Genomic DNA, 12,343 nt, shown 5'->3' on the forward strand with positions numbered 1-12,343 from the left:
ACTAAGGTGCACCAAAAAGTGGCCTGCGCTGGTGTAGACGCGTGTATTGGACGCACACAAGTTCATTTCAGCGCACCTGCAAAAAAAAGGCCTCTTTTTTTGGCCGAAAATGGATGTGCAGCAAAATGAAAATTAGCGTGTGTCCATTTTGGGCCTGAGACCTTACCACCACCCATTGACTTAGTGGTAAAGTCTCACGCATTAACCGGGCGGTAATCATCAGCGTGCGTACAATGCTGATTACCACCCAGTTAGTGCTGCTTGTGTAAAAAATGAAATTACCGCAGTAGCCGGGCAGTAGTTCCAAATTGGCACGCGTTGAGCACACATAGGTGCCAATTTGGCTTAGTAAAAGGGCCCCTTAGTAAGCCAGTAAGCTTGACGACAATTTCCGAGTCAGATATGACAGTAATTTAACTGCTTGTTTGGACCTGGGACTTAGAGGGGAATTATGCTTATCTCTTTGGTGTGCAAAACCACCTGAAAAACTTAAAAAATAAAAGGGTGGGGGAAGGTTTGGCTCCTTAATTGGCAGCTTGGAAGAACTGTTTTGTAAAATTTGCCGTTTCCTCTTGTAGGCAGCAAAATCTGTTGCTTACACATGTGAGTGTGGCTACTCATGTGTACAGAGCCCTGAGTGATGCCACATATTTTTGAACTTGTTATATTCAAAAGTGACCATGTGCAGCTGAATACATATTTTTTCACACCACTGTATCTATAATGTCTTTCTAGCTCTCTTTTCTATTCACATATCCATATGCACATAAGTGATTTCAGAGAAACGGACTCTTTGTGTTTGACACTGACTGAAAATCATGTCAATGCTCATTGCCATTTTAATCTTTTTTTTTCTCTTGCAGTAAATAGTTTGTGGTGGATAGGAAACATTGCTGAAAGCAGGAAGCTACTATTTGACCATTGTTCTGGGACAGTGAGAGAAGTCACTGCCGGACCTGTTCCTCTAACATCTTCTGAGAGACACCTTCGGTTGATTACCCTCTCCAAAGCAACAGGTAGAACTCCTTTCAGTACTTCCTTAGTCTATGGGCCAGATCTGTCCATGTAGAAATAATAAGGTTTCCAGTGAAACTTTCCATTAGAAATGCTGTCTGAACCAAAGGAACCAACAGGGTCAAATTTGGGGATAGGTGGCAAGAAAAAAATGCATTAATGAAATGCTTAGACATTCAGAGGCTGTCATATTTCAACTGCATAGAGTCTTAAGTCTCCCTGGCATATATCCTGATATCTGGATCAAGCCATATGTTCAGGTGGAAATTTTCTAAAGCATTTTCCATGTGTAAATTGCAAAGCATGTTCTAATGGTTCTTTTAACATTGTGTGGGGATATACATATGTAAAAAGTAAAGTATTCGTACAGAAATATAAAACCTACTTTTTATATATATACAAGCAAAAAAGACCCGTTTCTCAAAACAAAAATGAAACAGGCGCTAGCAAGGCTATCATGTAATGGCGATTATGTTTTTAAGTGAACCGTGATTCTCCCGTCACCTCCCATCCCATCGATATCCAACGATTCGCTTCTGCCCTGCCCTCCCATCCCATCCACGTCCAGCGATTGATGTACATTACATTGGAGTGTCCCTCTGCTTCTCCTCTCTCCCCTGCCTTCCCCTCCTTGTCCAGCAATTCTTCCATCCCCTCCCATCCCATCTATGTCCATCGATTCTCCTTTGTCCTGCCCTCCCCTCCCCTCCGTGCCTCGCATTTTTGGCCTCCCCTCCATGTCCAATGATTCTCCTCTGCCCTGCCCTTCCCTTCCCTCCCATCCGTGTCCTACGATTCTCCCCTTGCCTCCCATCCCATCGATATCCAGCAATTTGCTTCTGCCCTGCCCTCCCCTCCCATCCCATCCATGTGCAGCGATTGTCCTGTGCCTTGCCCTGCCCTCCCATCCATCTCCAGCGATTCTCCCCTCCCCTCTCCTCCATGGCCAGTGACTCTGTCCTTCCTGCCGCCCTCCCTGTAAGCCATCCATCTTACCTCAGGTCGGAGCGGCGGCAGGCAGGCTGGGCTTACGTCAACTCCAGCGTTCCCTTGCTTTCCCTCTCAGTGTCCCGCCCTCCTCTGATGTCATTTCGTTTTTACACGAGGGCAGGACACTGAGAGGGAAGGGAACACTGGAGGCGAGCTGACGTCAGCATGTTACGAACCCAGACAGCCATGTGTGTGTGTGTGTGTGTATGTAGGCCTTCCCAGGGACAATTGGGGCAGAAAAGAGACAGAGTTGCACATATATGCATATAGAGTATACATTTACACCTGCCTTGGATCAGATGTAAATTAATGCATTACTGGGAATTATTGTAGACTTTTGTTGCCTTTATAAAATAAGTGCATTTTTCAGATTTTTTTAGAGGCACTGTGTTATAAAATTATCCCCTCTCAAGATAAAGTTGTAAAATCAGCTGCAAGAATACATAAAATATATATAGATCATTGGGATTGGAACTCAGGATATTTTCCATATTTGGTATTGATACTCATCATGGTTTAATCATGAAGGAGTAATACGAACAAGGACATCACAGCACAACGGAACTTTTCTTCTTTTCTTTGCTCCATAAGGATGTTTTGACAACAACACAATGGTATCTTTATATAGATGATTAAGATACGAACTATGTAGGTTCTAAAGAACACTGGTCTTCGGATTAGTAATAATAAGTTTACTTACATTGGAACCATAGCTTTGTGGAGAATAAGTTATATGATGATATGTATTTATGAATGTTGGAAGGGTGTAATGTATACTTGGTAGAAGCATCATAGGAATAAATAGAAATTGCTCATGATTATTAAGACACAAATCTATTCTTATTATTTACATAACTATAATCTTTGAAGAATAGTACTAAAAAATTGTCCCTTATATTGTTTTTGATTTCGAAGGGTAATTTTATAACCAATTTCACAAATAAAATGTTGATTTACACATGTAAATGGGCTCTTATAAAATACTAACTGGTGTAATAGCGTGCACCATGATATGATGGTACCTACTTTGCAAGTAGGCATGCCCAAGAGGTGGAGTGTAGGTGGAGTTTGCAAGTACACACGTTGCTTGATAAAGGTGGTCATTTTAGAAGGGCTATTCATGTTTAAGATGTGCATAAACCAGTACATTTATCTTGCACAAACTTCTAAGTTCCTATTCTACAAAGTCGGGATATGCGCATCAAAACTCCAAGTGCATACGAATGGTAGGGGGTTGTGGTCTGGGTGTATTTTGAGCCAGACTAGGATGTGCCTAGAAAATACACGTTTATTCCCAGTTTCTGAAGAGAATTAGACATTAGTGTCCTAACAGATTGATGTCAGGATTTAAATCTGCTACCAAGCACATTTAAGTTTTGGCAGACTGTTCCATTTGAGGAGCAGTCCATGGGAGAGATTAGGGGAGGATGTCCCTTTAATCCTCCAGTAGTTAATGTCCTCTCAAAATCTCAGACTTGCAAGGGATACCAGCCTCTGTGAAAAGATCAAGAAAATGCATGTTTATATTTCTAAACTGCCTAAGAAAATGTGTATGTGCTGGCACATATACATTGAAATTTTCTCTGTTTTAAAAAAATCTGCAATGGATCTTTATCCCTCAGGAACTCAGCACATAAATGTCCATTTCTCCTGTATTTCAGAACAGCCTCTACATCAGGAAATTCTGTTCTAAAATACCAGTAAAACTTGAGCTGTCCTGACCCTTTCTAAAATGGGACTTAAAATGTATTAGTCCACATGAGCAATTGCCTCAATGCAAGCGCAAACATTTACACTTGTATCTTTAATACTTTTTTTTTCTTATTTTGCTCTCCAGTTGATTTGTGTGTAAAGATCACTAAAATCTGTTTCATGTCTTCTCTATACAAATAAAAAAAAAGAGGTCAGGTTTCAAAGGCATTTACTGAGACCTGACAGCAGGGGCGTAGCCAGACAATAGATTTTGGGTGGGCCTCGGCAAGAATTGGGTGGGCACCAACTGTTCTCCCCCCCTCCAAAAAAAATTCTCAGCTGGTGGGAAAATGCTTCTTTCCACCTTGGCAGCAGTAATGCACTGAAAACTGAGCATGCGCAGGTGCCGGTGTCGTGGAGAGTAGCGTTTTTGTTACCATCAGGGGGAAATCTTCAGTTGGCGGAGCTTGGGATTCCCCACCAGTTACCACTAAACATGTGCTACTGTTGGGTGGGCCTGAGCCATAAATGGGTGGGCCCTGGCCCACCCAAGCCCACCTGTGGTTACGCCACTGCCTGACAGAAAAATCACTTTCTTGAACTGTGGCTACAGTTTCAGGTAGTTAACATGTTGCATAGATTTCAGACACGTTATAAAGGAGGCTTTTATTGTGGTGTGTTTTAGGTTGGAGTGAAAAATAACATTCTATGTGAAAGTTTCAAAAGCATACCTAGTGTTATGCTATACAATAGCTCCCAATAGCACACAGCCTGGGATATTGAAAATTGTTTCTCCTCATACAGAGCCACTTTTCAGATGGAGGCCAGAGTTGATTTTTTTGTTTAAATATAGAGCTAAGGAGCCCTTTAACTAAGCGGCAGTAAGCCCACAGCAAGCTTACCATTCGGCAGTCCAGAACTACTGCCGGCCCAACACGGGCGCTGGCGGTAGTTCCACCCCCAGCATGTGGCATTTCCAGCGCTAGCGGAAATATTTGAAAAATATTTCTGCAGGGGGTTACCTGGCTGTAATCAGGCAGCGCCACGTGCTACCCAGTTATCGCTGGGTTAGCGTACTAGCCCTTACCGCCACCTCAGTGGGTGGCAGTAGGTGCTCCCCTCTCCCCGCGTGGCCACGCAGTAAGAGCAATCTTACCACATGGCCATGGCTTTTTTCGGCCTTTATACCTGCTGTGGCCACGCAGTAAGAGCAATCTTACCACATGGCCATGGCTTTTTTCGGCCTTTATACCTGCTGTGGTAAAAAGAGCCTCTGCGTGGCAAAAATTATTATTATTATTTTTACATTTGTACCCCGCGCTTTCCCACATAATGCAGGCTCAATGTGGCTTACATAGTAATTTGACGTACAAAGTTAATAGAATTTTAATAAAACTACATTGTTTTACTACTGTTTTATTAAAATTCTATTAACTTTGTATTTCAAATTACTATGTAAGCCACATTGAGCCTGCATTATGTGGGAAAGCGTGGGGTACAAATGTAATAATAATAATAATAATTTTTGCCACGCAGAGGCTCTTTTTACCACAGCAGGTATAAAGGCCGAAAAAAGCCATGGCCATGTGGTAAGATTGCTCTTACTGCGTGGACACGCGGGGAGAGAGGAGCACCTACTGCCACCCACTGAGGTGGCGGTAAGGGCTAGTGCGCTAACCCAGCGATAACTGGGTAGCACGTGGCGCTGCCTGATTATAGCCGGGTAACCCCCTGCAGAAATATTTTTCAAATATTTCCGCTAGCGCTGGAAATATTGGGCTTAGTGTGTATGATAAGTTGAGCTAGATGATATATGACTAGGATAAAAGAGGGTAGACAGGATAGGATAATGTAATTTGGGAGAAAGGGTAAGGAGGGATAAAATTAAAGAGATGGAAAGAGAAGGATGGTATTTAAGTCAGAACAGAATTGGGGGTGGAAGTTGTCGAGATTAGGTTGGGGCATTTGGGTAGGCTTGCTTAAAGAGATGAGCTTTCAGCATTTTTCTAAAGGGCAAGAAGTCGTTTATTAATCGGATTGGTCTGGGTATAGCGTTCCAAAGCTGGCTGCCCAAAAAGGAGAAACTGGTTGCATAGTAGGTCTTGTACTTAATTCCTCTGCAATTGGGAAGGTATAGGTTAAGATAAGTTTGTGAAGAATTAGATCTGTTTCTAGCAGGGAGGTCGATCAATTCATTCATGTAGCCAGGGGATTCGCCATGGATGATCTTGTGGGTCATTGTGTTGATCTTAAAATTTATTCTTTCTTTGATGGGGAGCCAGTGAAGCTTTGCTCGAAGAGGTGATGCACTTTCGAATTTCGATTTGCCAAAAATAAATCTGGCAGCCGTGTTTTGGGCAGTTTGGAGTCTTTTCAGTATTTCGGTTTTGCATCCTAAAAAGACACTGTTGCAGTAGTCGGCGTGGGTAATAACAGTAGACTGTATCAGGTTCCGGAAAGTGTTGAGTGGGAGATAAGGCTTCACTCGTTTCAATATCCACATCATATTAAACATTTTCTTTGTGGCGAGCTTAGCGTGGTTATCAAAAGATAAATGGCTGTACAACATGCAGGATGTTAGACTCAGAAACAGAACGAAGGAAGAAGAGGACCTCGGCTGGCGGGGGTTGTGTTCCCCACCAGCAAAGGTAGGCGACGGCGGGGGAGGGTTGGCGGCGGGAGGGGGGTCGAGAGGGTCATCGGCAGGGGGGGTCAAAGTTGTTGTTGGTGGCAGCGGCGGCGGCAATGGTGGGGGGTCGGCAATGGCGGGGGGTGGGGGGTCGGCGGCGCCTGGGGTGGCTAAAATGTGCCCCCTCATCTCGGGCTCTGGACCCCCTTCTGCCGAAGTCTGGCTTCGCCCCTGCTTACGCCACCCATTGATTTAGCGGTAAGGTCTCATGCGGTACCCGGGTGGTAGGCATGCAGCGCACATCCACTGCCATTTACCGCCGGGTAAGCACCACACAGTAGAAAATAGAAAATATTTTCTATTGCATGTTCGGCATGTGCCAAAATCAGCATGTGGTATCCAGGCGGTAATACTGATTTGGTGTGCGCTAGACACACGTAGGCCCTTATGTGCCTTTCTAAAAGAGTCCCTAAATGACTATTCCATACGCACTAATAGTTATCTTGCCAATCACTGTAAAACACAGCATCATACAATCTTGTAAATGTAATTGAATCAATGTAATCTCTAACAACTGTTAAATGTAAGCCACATTGATCTGAAACTCATTTTGGGATAATTGTGGGATACAAGTATGAATAAATAAATAATAATAAATATATCTGAGATACTTAAATCATTTTTATCCAAAGATACTGAAACAGCTACATTATTAATTTTCATGACTGAGCAGGATTTAAATGCTGCACTTAGACTCCCCCCCCCCCCCCCCCCCCCCCTGTAATTCACAAGATCTATTTTATGGAAAACACATTTGGATGTATCCTGATGGTACTAGACAAACTCAAGTTCATATAAATATGTTTCTGTGCATGAAGCAGGAAGTTTTGTTCCTTGGTGCAACTTTTTTTGCTTGCATATCCTTGCCAATGTTTGGCTAAATATTTAGGGACAAAATATGTATTTTATGTTCCTGACCAATTAAGAACTTTTATTGCTTTAAAGAAGATGATTAGATGATATTAATATCAGAATGAGTCACTGTCCCTCTATTGCCTATTTGATGCTTGTACTTGGAGATGTTTTCTCTTTTGGGTTGTTAAGGAAATATTTGGGTTTGTTCACATTAAAGCCTGCATCTTTGATATTTCTCCTGAATAATGGACCTCCTTATTCTTGTCTTGGTAACCCCCCCCCCCCCCCCCCCCCCCAGTATTTTGTGGTCTAAGGAGGACTTTGATTTTCCTAATTTGATTGTTTCTTGTATTTTTATTGTTTCCTTATCTGAGTATCTTGTTCAAGTGTAATGCTTGTGAAAAGTTGGTGAAAGTTATAAAAGAAGAATTTAAAAAAAAACTTCTAATGTTCGTATTTAAAATTTTTTATGGATTGGCACCTGAATATTTACTGAACACCATATTGGTAGAGCAATCTGTAGGCAGGAATGTACAAGGGAAGAGAAGATTACGGAAGTTGGCGGGTTTGTTTTGTTGTGAGGAAAGTCAGGGACAGTGGGTGGGTTAAGAAGGTGGAGAAGGTATAATCTACGCAGTTTTTAATTCCAATCCAGCCTTCCCTTGGGGTTCCTTGGAGCGGATTGCGGTATTATAGGTGTGTTATTTGATTGATGTTATGATGTTTTTGTGGTTTTGGTGGGATATTAAGTGAGTGGGTGTGGGTGGGCTGCAGCTAAGGAAAAAGGGCATGGAAAAATTCACAAGCAGCCTTCATTAAAGGATATAATCAGTATTATTCATTGTGGTATGATAAGCTTCTATGCAAGACTGCCACAAACAGAGATGAGGCCTTGACAACATAGCAGGTCTCACTAGACCAAATTTGAGTTTGAATATTAGTATATTGAGGGATAAGAATAGGTGACTAGGTCATCACCACCTAGCTGCGTAAGAAGGGTTGACATTGCAAGTGAAGGTCACTCGCGAAAGTAGTGGATAGAGTTGAATTTGGCATTGGATTATGCAATAAACTTATTTGTTGTTTTTAAAATAAAACTGCGGTCAAGTTTTTGTCCACAATGATGGACAATAATGGAAGATGATGTGAGTGCCAATGTTATGACCTGAGTATATTTAGTAGAAAAAGGGGGAAGTTATCAACGTGGGTTACTGTTAATATGGGCTGTTTAACTACATCTTGAGCTATTTTAGCACAGGTTCCATTTTATGCAATGAGACCTAGTTGCTAATAACTGGGGTTAACAGTAAAATAACCTGTATTAATGGTAGCCCATGTTGATAATTTCCCAGCTAAATCTGCTGCATAATACATTTTTTATCAGATAAAGAAATTGAAGCTTAGGTTGGAGCAGTGCTTCTCAACCCAGTCCTTGATGCCCACTTAGTCCCATCAGGCTTTCAGGATTTCAACAATGAATATACAAGAGATAGATTTGCATGAACTGCCTCCTTGCTGAGTAAATCTATCTCACACATATTCATTGTGGATATCCTGAAAACTTGATGGGACTAGGTGGGCCTCAAGGACTCGATTGAGAATAATTAGGTTGAAGAACTTAGAAGTTGTGATTCTACTAGGGCTGTACTGAATATTCATACTCAATTTGATTTGGCCCAAACAGTGTCCCGAATACATTATTCGTATTTGGACGAATAGTGATTTAAATTCAAATACAAATAATCTGGGGCTGTACTGTGCTAAATCCTACTGAAGCAAACACTCAAGCTTTGATTTCATGTTAATTCTTTTATTATTTATTACATTAAAGCTCAATGCCCATAATTCATATTCTGTATTCGTATTCGGCCGAATAATATTTTTCATTATTCATATTTGTCCGAATAGTAAAACATGCTATTTGGTACAGCTCTAGATTCTACTATTATTTAAAGACCTTGCAGGAATACATGGAGTGGCATTTTCGATATGACATCCAAATCCAACTTTGGACATTTTGTGGAAAACGTCCAAGAATTCAATAGCGAACATGGCCATTTTCAAACCTGAAAAATGTCTATAAATTGTCATACAGGCTGGTATGTACTGTTTTTTTTATATCTTTGGGAGGGGGAGGTCAGTGACCACTGGGAAGTAAGGAGGGGTTATGCTTTAATCCTTCCAGTAGTCATCTGGTTATTTAGGGCACCTTTTTTTTATTAAAACAGGTTTTAGCCGTGGACTTTTTTGCTTTGTTCCATTATGTTAGGAACGCCCAAATCTTACCGGAAACACCCCCGACACCCCCCTTGTGATTTGGATGCCCTGCAGATGAACTGCATGGAAAAATGTCTAAAACTGTGTTTTGAAAATACTGATTTGGACTTTTTTTGTGAGAAAAACCTTCATCAGCCGGTTCATGCCACCCTTTGGACTTTTTTCTCTTTCGAAAATGAGCCCTAGTGTAAAAGACCCAGTTTGAGATTTACTAACTTTCCTAAATTGATGTGGTATCTCCTATGGCAGTGGTTCCCAAACTTGGTCCTGGAGGCACCCCAGCCAGTCAGGTTTTCAGTATATCCACAATGAATATTTATGAGATAAATTTGCATGCAGTGGAGATGGTGCATGCAAATCTCTCTCATGAATATTCATTGTGGGTATCCTGAAAACCTGACTGACTGACTGGGGTGCCTCCAGGACCAGGTTTGGGAACCACTGTCCTATGGATCGGAGAAGAGACTGTCACTAAGGCAGAATTCTGTAAATTGGAGCCTCATCTTAGGTGCCACAAATGGGCACACTTTGTGCTAATACTATAACAGCTTAAGGGAACACTTAATCTTTTTATAGAATATTGTGTGCTAAAAGTTAGGCACACCTACTTATGACAGATCAATGGCAGGCATAAATGAGCATGCCTACATGCACCATGCAATGTGCCTGAAGTTGCGTCTGTCACTTGGTAATGCGCCCATGACATGCTCATGTTCTGCCCACATATACATGCTACCCTGACAGTTGAGCAATGTTATAATCCAAATAATAAGCCCTTGGGCCACAGTCATGGAGCCGACTGCGACAAACAGAATATCAGGTAGTCAGTCACTGGACGCTGGTGCTTCCTCCTCGGAATCAAGATGAACCGCTTCAGGAACAGGTGAACTGACGGGAACAGGGTGGTAGCACATCAGAAACCCACTCACATAGTAGCATGAACGTGTCTCAGAAACCCACTCACATAGAGCAGGAAGGTGTCTCAGGAATCCACACACACAGAAGTGGGAAAGTGTTTTGTAAATCCACACACACAGATGCAGGCAAGCATCTCAGGAACCCACACACACAGATGCAGACAAGCTTCTGAGGAACCCACACACACAGATGCATGAAAGCGTCCCTGGAACCTACACACACACAGACGCAGGCAAGCATCGCAGGAACCTACACATACAGATGCAGGGAAGCGTCTTAGGAACCCACAGACACAGGCAAGCTTATAAGTACATAACTATTGCCATACTGGGAAAGACCAAAGGTCCATCGAGCCCAGCATCCTGCTTCCAACAGTGGCCAATCCAGGTCACAAATACCCGGCAAGATCCCAAAAATGTACAAAACATTTTATACTACTTATCCCAGAAATAGTGGAACCCACACATACAGATGCAGGCAAGTGTTTCAGGAACCCACACACAGACGCAGGCAAGTGTCACAGGAATGAGGCACAACCGAGGGCGAACCCAGGAGCGTTAACAGAGCCAGCAGCATCAACCAAACGAAGGCAGGAGCGTGAAGAGCTGAAGCCCCGAGGTTGGATCGGGGGTGGGGCTATGTAGCTTTCAGGGCACAACGTCGTCCTCCTGCATCCTTTCCTCCATGACTCCCATTGAGTGACCTGTGCCCTAAACTGTGGTAAGCGTAAGTGCCCGAGGGAGAGGGAGCGTTGTGCAGGAGGGGACCGTGATCCGCGAGTTATGGTAGGACCATGACAAGCAGTATGCGAGTTAGACACACTTTATAGAATAGTACCTAGTACATACTGCATGGCTACAAATTATCGACACCTTTATAAACTAAGGTTTCCTTTTACTAAGGTGCGCCAAAAAAAATAGCTTGCACTGGTGTACACGTGTGTTTTGGATGCGTGCAGGTCTGTTTTTCAGCGCAGCTGCAAAAAAGGCCTTTTTTGCCGAAAATGGACATGCGGCAAAATAAAAATTGTCGCATGCCCATTTTGGGCCTGAGACCTTACTGGCACCTATTGACCTAGCGGTAAGTTCTCACGCGTTAACCGGGTGGTAATGGTCTATGCATGTACAATGGTGATTATTGCCCGGTTAGTGCCATGTGCTGGAAATTTTCAGCGCACTTAGTGGACGCGCGTAAAAAAATGAAATTGTAGTAGTTGAAAATTGAGGTGCATAAGCACCTAAGCGGCTTAGTAAAAGGGTCCTAGGTGCACTACTGGCACCTAAATTTAAGCTCCAATTTATAAAATTTTCTTTCATGGCTTTTTATACTCATCTAAAAGGTGAGCCTGCAGGAAAGATTGGAGAGCTGGTATTTTAGAGAACAGTTTGAACGTCTTGGCCCTGCTTTTTAAGAGTCTAACCTTGAAATTTGTGGAAGAGGATCTCCGTTTGTGATGTTTGTACCAGAGCATGACAAGACCTGGCGGCTGCAATTGTTCCTTTAAATTTGGACATGAATCTTTTTTAGCGTATTGTATTTGTTTTTCCAGATATTTATAGAGCCTCTCAGAAAAGAAGATCTTTCTAGAGTTAAGGATAATTTCTTGTGAGGCCTTCTTTGTGCTCGGTTTCTCAGGATTACGGGTGGTCAGTGTTTCTAGTGTTAAGTATATCTTTTATGATCCTGTACATATAAAAAATATCCTGGATAATAAAGTTCCTTTGGCCTCTGTTTATGATGTTTCTAGAGGAGGTGTTGGGTTATAGTAACTCGCATAAATCCAACTGTGCTACTTCATGCATAGATGACTGTATTATCTTGATTGTTTTGTCATCAGCATCTGTTTCCCTTGGGACTTTCCCTCTTATGGGATCTTTGTTTAGTCCATCATAAGAGCTTTTTTTCTGC

The 12,343-nt window shown here is 42.4% G+C and overlaps 1 protein-coding gene across 1 annotated transcript in view; it reads left to right on the top strand.

Annotated features, from left to right (window-relative positions):
* The window catches only part of MAP2 (microtubule associated protein 2), a 602,201-nt gene that overhangs the window by 326,659 nt on the left and 263,199 nt on the right, over positions 1-12,343 (top strand). The window contains exon 4 of the mRNA XM_030210839.1: positions 864-1,016. The gene's annotated coding sequence lies outside the window, so the exon portion shown is untranslated. The remainder of the gene's footprint in view (positions 1-863; positions 1,017-12,343) is intronic.

The sequence above is a fragment of the Microcaecilia unicolor genome, chromosome 7 (genome assembly GCF_901765095.1).
Source record: "Microcaecilia unicolor chromosome 7, aMicUni1.1, whole genome shotgun sequence".
In the NCBI taxonomy this organism is placed as follows: Eukaryota; Metazoa; Chordata; class Amphibia; order Gymnophiona; family Siphonopidae; genus Microcaecilia; species Microcaecilia unicolor.